Below are 13623 nucleotides of genomic sequence, written 5' to 3'. Positions count from 1 at the left end.
GCTTTGTGAACATATGTGCTGATGCCCACATCATAGCCTGGCAGATATCAAGAACAGGCATCCTTCGTGCCACTGCCATTGTAGGGGCATTGACACTGGTCAAAGGGTCTCTTTGGACGTCTGTGGATGCTTTATGGCCAGTACATAGCACATCTTTATGCAGAGAATTTTTCACCTAGACTGGATCCTCTTTTAAACCACCCTGTCTTTCTTTGCACCGGAGAAGCGGACAAAGAGCTGATCCTCTCCTGATCTTTCGAACAGTCTATATAAAAGTTTAATATCCTCTCTGGATCAAGGATAAGGAACCTCTCCTCCTCTTTCAAAGGATAAGGCAAAGCAAAGAATCCAGGAAAAGTGCTTGATTGGCCGACATGAAATGGCATGAAAACAAACAGTTAAAGAGGGGTCCTAGGGCATATTTACCGACCTAGCATGGACACAGCCCCTAACCATAAACCTAATAACAACAGAGTGTCCACGGGTCTATACGTAACCAATCAACCTAACAGAGAACATGAACCAACAGAACCAGTGTGTAACAACGTACCACACAAATGTGTCTAATAAGTAAGGATACCCATCAGTCACTATCCGATACCGCCCTAGTCATCATCTGGGCTTCCTGGTGACCATCTTCTAGTGAGTCATAAGAGATGTATAAGGGGACTAGATGGATGCGTCCTACACCTAATTATGAGACACAGGGTCACTTAACAGATAACGAAAAAGATGTCAGGTGATGGGTAACAAATAGAGACAAATTGCAGTGCATAGAGAAAGTGAAGTAATGATGAATTAAAATTGGGTAAATTCGAGAAACTTGAGTTTATTCTTATCGCTCAATTGCCCAAAACTAAAAACAATGCAAAAAATGGTAGTTGTAACTAATATCTGCCAATATAATTTATGTGGTCTTGTGTGGTCAACATGTTTAAGCAGAAAAGTGGGACACTTCTATCCCCTGCCTTCGTCAGGACCTTTATCAATATATTGCTACTGCAAAAAAGTGAATGTATAAGAACATAGTAAAATTAATGAACCCTTTCACCTGGAATCCTAGGTGTACAGTTCCTCCTCCTGTGTGGCAAATTTTCACCACTGTAGAGAAATCATGTTGGTTACATGTCAAAGAAAGGGAAAAAAGGGGAAAAAATGAGACAAAAGACATTCATTTGTTAGTTCACTTGCCATGGGGTGCCTATAGCATTACAGTTAACCACAGGCATACAGTGTGTGACTGTTCCTCCTTACCCGTTTAACAGGAGTTCATAGCTTCGCCTCACCTGACTGCGGCTCAGGGGGAAGTAGCACCGCTCTATAAAAACAAAAAGAAGGCATAGACATGACCCATGTCCCATAACCAACTCCTTGTAGTGTGACTGTGCAAGTCTGAACCATCTATACCATCCCTGCCTATGTTTCTGCTTAAGTAGAACAGACTCTAGTCAATGTATCATGTCCGCCTTAAAATACACAGGTCGACGTAGGATCCATACCATCTTAGGACAGTTTCTTTTATGTATGTCCCCTGTGCATGTCTCGCTGCGTTTATTCTTTTAGGCTGATCAAATAACTCATACCTCTAAAGAACTGACCAAACAACTCTACATCGGATGTACTCAACCCCTTACATTAGATATACACTGTAAGGCTCGATCAAAACACTCTAGCATAAGCAGAGAAGTAGGGAAAAAGCCAGTGTATCTCATTACAACAAGGCTACTACGATTATCCAACTTTTTAATATAATCATACCATCATGCCTACGACATTTGGTCCTGCGTCCTTTTCAAAGCACATGCCTGCCGAACAAATAGGATATTTCCTTCTTTGAGACTCCCTTAAAAACATACATGCACCACTAGATCTACTTAGATCAGTGCTAACAGACACTACGGGATGTTGCCAAATCACTCGTAACCCTAAGTTTATAGTATGTACATTGCCACACATTCATTGCCCGCTTCCACTTGCATGGAGTACACATACACGGCCAGCTTACCTCTCCGTCGGTACTCCTGAGTTGAGTAGAGTTGTTTCGTCAGTTCTTTAGAAGTATGAGTTCTTTGATCAGCCTAAAAGAATAAACGCAGCGAGACATGCACCGGGGACATACATAAAAGAAACTGTCTTAAGATGGTATGGAACCTACATCGACCTGGGTATTTTAAGGCAGACATGATACATTGACTAGAGTCTGTTCTACTTAAGCAGAAACACAGGCAGAGATTGTATAGATGGTTCAGACTTGCACAGTCACACTACAAGGAGTTGGTTATGGGACATGGGTCATGTCTATGCCTTCTTTTTGTTTTTATAGAGCGGTGCTTCTTCCCCCTGAGCCGCAGCCAGGTGAGGCGAAGCTATGAACTCCTGTTAAACGGGTAAGGAGGAACAGTCACACACTTGTATGCCTGTGGTTAACTGTAATGCTATAGGCATCCCATAGCAATTGAACTAACAAATTAATGTCTTTTGTCTCATTTTTTTCCCTTTCTTTGACATGTAACCAACATAATTTCTCTACATTGGCGAAAATTTGCCACACAGGAGGAGGAACCGTACACCTAGGATTCCAGGTGAAAGGGTTCATTAATTTTACTATGTTCTTATACATTCACTTTTTGCAGTAGCAATATATTGATTAAGGCCCTGACGAAGGCAGGGGATAAAAGTGTCTAACTTTTCTGCTAAAACATGTTGACCACATAAGACCACATAAATTATATTGGAAGATATTAGTTACAACTGCCATTTTTTGCACTGTTTTTAGTTTTTGGCAATTGAGCGATAAGAATAAACTCTGCATTCTCTCATTTACCCAATTTTAATTCGCCACTACTTCATTTTCTCTATGCACTGTAATCTGTCTCTATTCCTTACCCATCATCTGACATCTTTTTCATTATCAGTTAAGTGACCCTGTGTCTCATAATAAGGCATAGGACGGATCCATCTAGTCCTCTTATACATCTCTTATGACTCACTAGAAGATGGTCACCAGGAAGCCCAGATGATGACTAGGGCAGTATCGGATAGTGACTGATGGGTATCCTTACTTATTAGACACATCTGTGTGGCACCTTGTTACACACTGGTTCTGTTTGTTCATGTTCTCTGACAGGTTGATTGGTTACGTATAGACCCGTGGACAACATGAAAGGGCGTCATGATCTTCAGGAGGCAAGCTACCCAGGTCCTCAACAGTAATTGGGCCAGAAAGGTGTTGTTAGTTGATTCTAATGATGGTGCCTGCAGCTCAATCACCCGGCCTACAAACGTAATGGCAATAAGGAATACTTTAGCATTAATTGTCTCAAGGATCAGTTGCACATAGTCTCGAAGGGTGAGCACATAAGGAATGTCAAGACGAGGTTAAGGTCCGTCTGGGGCATCACAAATGATTTGTGAGGAAACAAACAAAAGTCTTTAATGAAAAGCAACACATGTAGTGACTTAAACAAGGACGGTTGGTCTGGTAAAATCAGAATGGCTGAAAGGGATGATATGTAACCTTTCACTGTGCCCTCTGCAAAGCCACACCAGGCTTAGCAAAAAATAATGAACAAATTGGTCTCTCTTGTAAAGGGTCAGTTTCTCGAGCACTATACCATGCATAACACATTCCAAGTGTCCAGTGTAGACAGACTTTGTGGTATGGCATCTAGAAGCAAGGACAACATCCACCACCTTGTTCAGCATTCAATCTCATTTAACAGCAAACATTAAATCTCCTAACATGGAGCTCTGGAGATTCAGATGCAGAACACTGCCCTGCTGCTGAGACAGGAGGTCATTCAGATGCAGAACACTGCCCTGCTGCTGAGACAGGAGGTCGTACTGTAGAGGCAGGTGGAACAGAAGACACATTCGCAGGCTCAGAAGCTCCAAGTAACATACTCTCCTAGCTCTATCTGGAGCAATTAAGATGACTTGTGCATGGTCTTTCTTGACATTCATCAGAACCAGAAGCATTAGAGGTATCAGTATTACGGTGTACATGAATACCTTGTTCTAGGACAGCTGGAATGCATCTCCTAAAGATAGCCATTGATGGAAAAGTCAGTTTTGCAAAATTGTTGACACTGTGAGTTCCTGGAGGAGCTGAGGAGAGATAGCCAGGCCTCCCTCCAGTGTTGGAACATGACTTGACCCACCTCGGAATGGGGATACCACTTTTGACTTACCAGATGATGCCTACTCAGTTCATTCGCTCTGGCATTCACGGTCCCTGCCAGGTGACTGACGACCAAGCAAATGTTCTGTTGTTTCAAGCAGCCTCTAGAGAAGGAGACATACCTGGCACAGGACTCAGGACATCACTCTGCACTACTGGTTGCAGTACTATATGCTGGTAGTGTTATCCGTTAGAATCTGCCTCAGCCTGTCTTTGATTGACCGGAGGAAGCCTATGGAGGCAATGCATATTGCTAGAAGCTCAAGCAGGATGATGTGGAGCAGACTCTTCATTTGAAGACCAGATGCCTCTGATCTCAACCTCCCCATGGTAACTCCTCTCAACCTAGCAGCGATGAGCTTGCCACAACTACGAGCTTTTGGTGGGATGGGAGAGCAACCTGCCGCCGGTCACATTGGCATCTGGCAACCACCACTGCAGACCTTGAACCATCTCACCTGATGCCTGAATGGAGTGGGAGCGAGAGGCTTGATGCTGAGCCCAATGAGATTTGGGGACCCATTAGAGCAGAGGTATTCAAACTGTGGGGCGCGACCCCCAGGTGAGCCTTGGAGTCTTGGGAATGGGGTTGCGCATTTCCAGGCCTTGTTTCTGCCTGGAATACAGAACATGTGCTCACCGTCAGGGATGCTTCATTCTGATCTTTAAAATGCTTCAGCTTAAGTTAATTGAGGCTTCTGTGCTGTGAAATAAAGAGGCCTGGCAGACAGGTAAAACAGTCCTTGTGCCTGGGTGCCTGCTTTCCTGAATAAAATGCAAACCTTCGCTATGAGTTAATCTGCAAATGTAAAAGGTGCTTGGGAGCAGTTCGGACTTTAATTGCTCGATTCACTCCAAGCATAGTGATGGCAAAGATTATTTTTTTTTTTTTAGTGGTAGCACTAAGAGTTTTACAACTGGACTGTAAAATACATGCTTTTAATCGTAATTGTATTTACACAGCGCTTAGTACCCCCGAGGAGGTGTTGAAGGGAGTTATGCAAAAAAGAAAAAAATGCATTACTTACGGTCATGTGTTACTAAAATCTACATTTTGGAGGCTCCATTTTTATCCTCCAACAATTTGCACAGTTTGTAGCAGTCTATCTTATAATGTGTGTAATGCAAGCATAAACTAATGTCTTACACAACCAAAGAGCTTCCTGCTACAGGCAGGGGTGTAACAAAGGCCCACGCAGCCCCTGCAGTGTGGGGGCCCCCTTGCTCCAGGGGCCACCCTCAGCATAGCACTTCGGCAGGAGAGCTCCTGATAGAGTCCGGAGGGGGCCCCCTCAAGTTTCATTATGCCACTGGTCACAGGCTGTGACCTCGTAGCACTAAAAATACACAAGTCAGTATTCTCCTCTGCACCAACCAAATTAAATTCTGTGGCTTTCTGGTTATACACAGACATCTGCAGTGCATTAACTAATAGAGGTTTCATAATGTACTACAGCGCATTTCCCTCTGAGTAACAACTTTTTAAAATATATTTTTCATTTAAGCTACTTATTATTTTATATGTAGCTACCTTATGGTGAAAGACCTAAAGAACTAACAAGTTATTTTGGGGCCAATTTATGAGATGCTTGCCCAACCAGAGTCACTTTTTTTGAAGCTCCAGCGGCACAAGCGTCTCAATCATATCTATGTAGCAGCGCAAAGTCACTCTGTGTGGGTTTGCATGGCCTCATAGATATGGAGTAAGAAAAAGCAGTGCAACTCACTTTGTTGCCTTATTCTAGGTCAAGTAGGCGTTCCATGGACATTGCGATGGGTGTTCCCATGCAACACCTATGGATTTTGACTCTGCCCCAGATTTACAAAACCATGTAAACCTGAATCAGCCTCAAGACCTTACTCTTCCCCATAGCAGGTGAAATGAGGAGAAATGTTTCATTTATCCACATTATTTCCTCTTTCCATCCCTCTCTGGATTGTTTTTGTGCAGGAAGGTGCGCCTTCCTGCACAAAAACAATCCTGGTTACATTGGCGTTAGACAGCAATTTGTGCACCAACGCAGGGGGAAAGGACAGGAAAGCACCATAATTCACAAATAAGGTGCATTCATGCCCTTTTGACATTGGCATAGGGCAGTGCAGCAAGAAGACTGACCTACGCAATTCTACATAAATGAGGCCCTTTGTTTTTAGCTACACCTTTGACTATACCCCCACGCTCACTGATCTTTAGTTTGCTAAACACTGTTTAATATTATTTCCTCACTGTAAAAATGATTTGCTGTGGGAATTGGGGGTGTTTATGGTTGTTGATAGTTGTCAATGAAGAGGAGTACCATGTTCTAGAAATGTTTGACAGGGGGGGTCTCGTCATCAAAAAGTTTGAAGATCCCTGCATTAGTGGGACTAACTGATGCCACCTGGCATTGTGAATGAGGAGGATGCCAGAGGCAAAGAGTCTTCAGAGCCATCCTCACGAGATCCAGAACTGATCCTGAAACATCAGGTCAGATCCTAAATGTTCAAATTCACTAAGATGGAGGTAAGATGTTACACGTTACAGTGTCCAGAAATGTTCTAATGCATGTAAGTCTCCGTGCTGGGCTCAGGTGGGACTTTGGCTCAGTAAGGGCGAAACACAACAATGTAAAGAGTTTGACTGTCCCCTTGAGGTGGTCAATGACCGATAGTGGTGAACCCACCTTTAGCGGCTAGTCATTGATGTACAGGAATATAGGCACTTGCACCGTCAGAAGATTGGCCATCATCACTGCCATCAGTTTAGTGAGCACCCGCGGGTCCAAGGTAAAGCTTACTAGGAGCACAACAATTTGAAAGCATTCCTGGCCCATCTTGAACTGCAAATAATAATACTGGGTCTGCAGGGCGGGTATATGGAAATATGCGTCTTGCAAATCCAATCATACTATACAATCTCCTGGGTCTATGGTGGACAGAATCTGAGCCAGCAGTAACATTTTGAATTTGTCCTTCCTCAAAAATGAATTCAAGTGGCCAAGGTATGGAACAGGCCTAAGAACCCCGTTCTTTTTCACGATGATGAAATTGCATGAATAGTATATCTTGCCTTTCTCAGAGTCCAGTACCCATTCAATAGCATACTTGGAGAGTAAACAATTTAGCTCATGTATATGGATTGTCAAATGTCATATTGACCCTCAGCCATTGTTTTGGTGTTGGAGGAGGATGGGGCAGGGAGGAAATAAATGGTAGATAGCAGTCCCTTTAGATCATTTGTAAGACCATTTGTCTGACATACAGATATCCAATGGAGAGGAAATGTTGAATCCTGCCTTCTCCCTCGCCTGACATGAAGCGTTGAGGATAAACTAAAGCAGCTTGGAAGGCAGAGCAGTGAGGAAGGAAAAATCGGGAGACTGTTGCAAGGTATTAAAAGAAGACCCTACAGAATTATTGCGTGTGCACATCACAAGTACGGTAGAAGAAGCACTCTCCCATGATTGGATCTCACAGAAGGAGGGAAATGTTCTAATTTAAAAATTCCCAGTGACACCTACATGTCAAGAGCCTGTACACCATCCTCCCCCATGACGAAACATTGTGCATTATTGAAGAGGTATTGTTTGAAGGTGAATTCTGCAAGTGGGCACTTACCAAGAATTTCTTTCAGTTTGCCGATGCCCTTTACCTTCAAAAACATAGGACCAGCATGGGGAGAACCTTTGCTCCAAGCATAGCTGGACTGTATGCACACCACTTAGAGAAACACAAAATCCTCAGTCAGGGCAATCCGTTCCTACCACACATTGGTTTGTCAAAACGATACTTCGATGATGTTCTGATCATTTGGAAGGGTGATGAAGAAACAGCACGCCACTTTCCAACATGGTTAAATTGCCAAGACGAGTTCCTGAAGTTTACCAACACTATATCAAACAAGGAACTAGTTTTCCTGGACTTCTACTTCATTTCGGAAAGGGGAGAACTGAAGATGACAACACACATAAAACCAACGGCAAAGAATTGCCTCCTGGTTTACAACAGATTCCTTCTCAGACACCTAAGGGACAATCTCCCCTTCGGCCAATTCCTGAGACTGAGGAGAAATTGCACAGACCTTAAAGATTTTCAGACAACAGACAGAGGAGTTACATCACAAATTTGTGACAAGAAATTATCCAACCCGAGTCATAGACAGGGCCATGAAGCAAGTAAAGAATAACAACAGGGTGGCCCTTCTGGAGGAAAGAACACAAAAACCAAGGGAGGAAAGACTGATCTGTATAACCACTTACAATACAGCGTCAAACCAGGTTAGCAAAGTAATCAACAAACATTGGTGAATCTTGAATAGTGGAACCCTAGATTTCCCGAAACCTATGCTCTCACATAGAAGAGGCAGGAGTCTAAGAGACATGATAATAAACAAAAGACCACAACAAAACAAGGATGAAGAACCATCACAAAGTTTCCTCTCCCCGCTTGCAGGACGTGCGGTAATTGTAATGTCTGCCATTTGACCACACAGAGTAAAAAAATAACATTCAATAATGAAACCCACTGGGAACAGAGAAGGTTCAAGAACTGCAACCCCGAAATGTGTCATTTACATGATTACATGTGCATGCCCTGCCCAATAAATAAACCTGATGCCAAATAAAACATTACTTTACTAAATGCATCAATCTTTTTGGACTCCCCATCCGTAGGACTGTTGGGAAGGTTACTACTGGAAGCCTGCACAATAAGGCTCTCTTAGGTATAGGGTGCTTGGTTAGGAAGTCCGGATCATCAGGCACAGGTCTATATCACCACAATGGCTAGTGTTCGGAAACAGCAAGGCTTGGACCATGCAGCCATCATAGCATCAGTAAGGCCATCATTAAATGGATAGCAAGGGCTCAAATGACATTGACTCTAGTTTGAGAATTTCTCTCAGAAAGTTGTCTCAGTGGAAGGCCACTGCAGATGTAGCACCTCAATTGCCCTCTGGACCACCACTGCAAACAAGGCACTTTACTCGACTGGTGGCCCATGTGGCGAGTCAAACTACATTTTAGGGGAGATGTCTTGCAGACTGCCATTTTGTGATCAAAGTTTAGGGCATCATATGTATAGTGAGTGGAATGTTGCCCATGCCCTATTCCTCATCATCAGTGTCTTGAGTGGCCCTATTAGTATTTTTTATAGGGTCAAAATCAGAGCCAAAAAGAGAGTGGAGCCTTTGCTAGTAGTTGCATGGTGTTAGAGGTGTCTGGTGAGAGTCATATGCTAAAACAACTGGCTGCAATTTACTAATTTCATAGAGCCACGTCAGTCGAGCTCCAGTTGACTTCGGTTCAAAAGAAAATATGGGTGCTGGCACCAGGCATTCCAACTGCACTGGTGGAGTTGGTGTTGGTGCAGCAGGAACCAGTGTGGATCACTGGAAGACTGAACCAGAGCGGATTTGGGCCCGATATTGGGTCCGAAGGGGACAGGCACAGCTTTGGGGGAGGACCTGCAGGTGGTAATCAAACTGTAGGCCCTAGAGGCTTCTTGGGGCCTGAAAGAGTGCCAGAATTGGATTGAAATTTTGCAGCATGACGTTCTTGAAGACTGCTATCTGCTACAGGGTTTACATCGGCCCTGGACCCAGGGAATCCGAAGAGATGTAGTCAGGGGTAGCTGGTACCCTTTGAAAGTGGTGAGGCAAGCAAAGTGCCCCTCTGCTTCTCCAAATATTTAATTAGACAACTCTCCCTCCAAAAACCAAAGGTAAAACAACCGCTCCCTCTAAAAGCCCAAACAAAAACAACCCCTCCCTCTAAAACCCCAAAGTGAAATATGAACTAACTACATGCATTACACATTTAATGTAAATTGTACTTACCCACGGGCTACTATGTGCCCTCCTCAGTATACTCCTGCAGTCAGTGGCAGGAAGAGCTTACATAACCAATCCAGACACTGATCTCATGCTGTTCACCAGCATGAGAGGAGCTCCAGGTTTGGATGGAGTGGGTTGCACTAACGCTCCATTAGGCCGTGGAGGCCTAATCTTGCTCTCCACCCTGCTGTCTAAGACAGCTGAGTGGAGAGCAGCAAAGTATGCATGTCACTTTGGCCGGCGTAAGACAGCCGGACAAACTGACATGCGTACTTTACTGTGTCTGGCCAGTCCTCCATGCTGCCAATCGGCAGCAAAGGAGATGCACCCATTTCTACTGGCTCGGGGGCAGGATGGCGGCTGCTGCAAGCCGTGCAAAGTGTTCAAAATAAAATGTCAATAAAAGCACTTCATTGCCATTTTATTTTGAACACTTAGTGCAGTGGGCGGGGGGCAATGCTCCCCCGCACTCATAAAGAAACCGCATTTGGGTGTAATTTTGTTTTTTTATAACTGGTTTTGTTTAAACAGAGGTTGCCAGTACACATAAACAGATTCCGAGCACATTGTAGAAGAACATTTTTGGTACAGCGGTAAAATTCGACTGTACATTCTAGAAGGGATATGGGGAAGGGCTCCCCCAACCACCCCTTCCCCCATGTGGGTTTTGGCGCAGGGGCTTCGCCACTGGTCCCCCCTCTCTCGTTCTCCGTCTCACTCCGGTGTGTGACTGCTGTCCCTATCATTGTTTCCTATCTCTAGGCCATAATGTCTCCGCCATGGGGCCCAAATCTTGGTGAACTTTTTAGGGCAGCCCTGGGCTTTGTAAGTCACCTTTTCTGTGACCATATACAGGTCCATACCCGCCCCCCCCATTCTGTGAGTAGGGCGATCAGGGGCTCCCCAGTGTTTTGCTACGTCCCTTTTGGCGAATACTAGTCCCAGGTCGCATAATAGAAGCTTAGCACGAGGTAGATCAATTTCTGTGGAGACTCCCAATAGCACATGTTTAGCCTCCCTGAGAATCTGGGCTTCCAGTATCCCGCTCAGGTCCCCCAGTATCAGGTCCCAATAGTTATCCACAAGAGGACACTCCCATAATGTGTGTATGAATGTGCCACATAGGGTTTTAAATCTCAGGCAGTTGGGTGAGTCTGCACTCCCCAATGCATGAAGACATGCCCTGTTGAAGTATACTCTGTGCAAGATCTTATATTGCACTAGGCGCAGTTGCAGCTCTCACAGGGTTACTGCAGAGGGCACTGTACCCTCGTTTGCACAGAACTACTGTAGCTGTGCGGACCTCCCGGCCACCTTGTGGTCGTGCAGATCCCAAGCAGACATCCTCCAATCCCGATTGTACCTGGGGGTACTCCCATCCACCATCAACCATAGAGGTGCGTGGTCTGATATACCTCTAGCTAAGTACCCTGCTCTTTGAACTCCTCCCAGATCCCCTACGGGTGCGAAAATATAGTCCAGTCTGGAGAAGGTTCTATGAGCCCCTGAGAAGTATGAGTAGCCCCATATTATGGGATTGTGTCTACACCAGAGGTCAATCAGTCCTAAAGAGCCTATAAACTCTCCTAGCCGGGCAGGTATACACGTCCCTTCAGTTACCTTGGAGCGGTCCATACGAGGGTCCAGGACATCATTAAAATTGCAACCTATTATGTGTGTGGAGGGACCGGACCCAAGGAGTATCTCAACTAGCTTATTCAATGTGTGGCTCTGCATTCATGGTGGAGCATATGCACTGATCAGAGTAAATTGTCTCCTACCCCATGCACCCTGTACTGCGGCATATGTGCCAATGGGATCTGCTCAGGTCTTGGTTATGCAAAAGGGTGTAGGTTTCTGGCTAGTATCGACTCCTCTCGATCCTGACGTGAAGCCCATGTGTGCTATCACAGTGTATGGCCCACTCCCCAGAAAGGTACACTGCTCACCGCGTAGGTGTGTCTCCTAGAGGAGAACTATGTCAGGTTTAAGCCTCTTGAGGTATCTGGTAACAAGCACCCTCTTAATCTTGTTCCCCATCCCGTTGATGTTCCACTTCAGCACCAAATGGCTCCTGTCACCCATATTTCCTGTGTGTGATCTCGTGCCTACCGCTCATTTGCGCCCTGCAGCTGCTCAGAGCGCTTGACTGTTTGTATGCTGCTCCTAATTCCTGATATCTGGCTGGAAACGTAAATAGCGATTTCTCCGGCAACACTATTTGCTGGCTGCCCCCCCCTTTTATACCTCCAACCCACACTCTCCCACTGCCCGCGCCACAGTCCCCAATGGTCAACATGACAATCCGGGCGTACGTGTAGTCTGAGAGGTCTGTACCCCCACCCTCCCCGTAACTTAAGTCAATCTGATGTAAACTGTGAAAGATTAGACCAACAACAGGGATATAGACTTGTAGTTAGTCCGTTTTTCTGTAGTGGCTTAAAGTAGCCGTTGTCTTGGGGGGGGGGGGGTCCTGGTCATTCTGGACTGGCTCAGCCACCAGTTAGCCATGGATTGTGTTCTTCTTTGTTCTCTGCAAGGGTTTGTTGATGTGCTAGCGTTAGTTTGGTTGTCTCCCCTGTCGTGCATTCCATGAGATTAATGTTGCAGAGGAGCGGGAGGTCACTGTCTTCATCTGCTGAGTTATCTCTGTCCGACGGATCCGGTGTTCCACACTCCCGCTTGCTCAGTTGTTTCCTTGGGGATTTATCTTTCGCAGACTCCTCGGAGTTTGAGAAATAATCCCCGCTCCTGCTAAGGGATGGCGTATGAAATGGGGTTCCTGCCCGCGTTCTAAGATTCTCAGCAATAAGGCATCTCCATTTTTCTCTCCTAGACCTGGGGCCTGTTCTTTTCTGGGAGCCCCTGTATGGAGTTTCCTCTGCACTATGGCTTCACCTCGGTGTGGGGCGCGCCTCAATCCATGCCCAGGCTTCTTTGGGCGTTTGGAAAAAGTATGATTTGTACTAAAAGTCAACCTTCAGTTTTGCGGGGAAGAGGAGCATGTATTGGAGATGAAGAGCTCTGAGTTTGCCCTTGACTGAGTCGAACGTGCATCAAAGTCTTTTCACTTCCCTGGAGTATCAACAAAGGCAAAGGTCAGCAGGGTGTAGGGCAACTGCACTACCTAGGCTAGTCATGAAAAGTACATTCAACTCCTATTGCCCACCTCAAATGGCCAGCTGCCACATGACCACAGATAAATTCAAGAGATTAATTATTGCACAACGAGCCTGTGTCTGGCAGCAGCAGTAGTAGTACCTCTGCTTCTGTCAGACACAGGCTCATTTCTAACACAAATACAGGCTTATTCAAGTACTTTTAACTGACTACAGTGGAGGCTTATTAATGCCATGAGTTATTTTATCGCCGTTTGGATGCAACGTACGTTTTAATTGGACTGATGATACAAGGGTACTCATTACCGGCTTTAGGCCTCATTTGTGGAGACAACGTCCCCCAACAGGGACGTTTTGCAATAATACTTATTGCTGGATTCATTAGACTGACACACGAATCTGGCTACCTTACTTTTGCCCTAAAGAAGCCCTTTTGAAGGGTGAAACACGTTGGCTGGCACATGTGTACAAAGGACTTTTGAAAAATAAAGACGCGCAACAAAACTCACAAC

Source organism: Lissotriton helveticus, chromosome 9 (genome assembly GCF_964261635.1).
Source record: "Lissotriton helveticus chromosome 9, aLisHel1.1, whole genome shotgun sequence".
Lineage (NCBI taxonomy): Eukaryota > Metazoa > Chordata > Amphibia > Caudata > Salamandridae > Lissotriton > Lissotriton helveticus.
Note: the sequence above shows the minus strand (reverse complement) of the source record.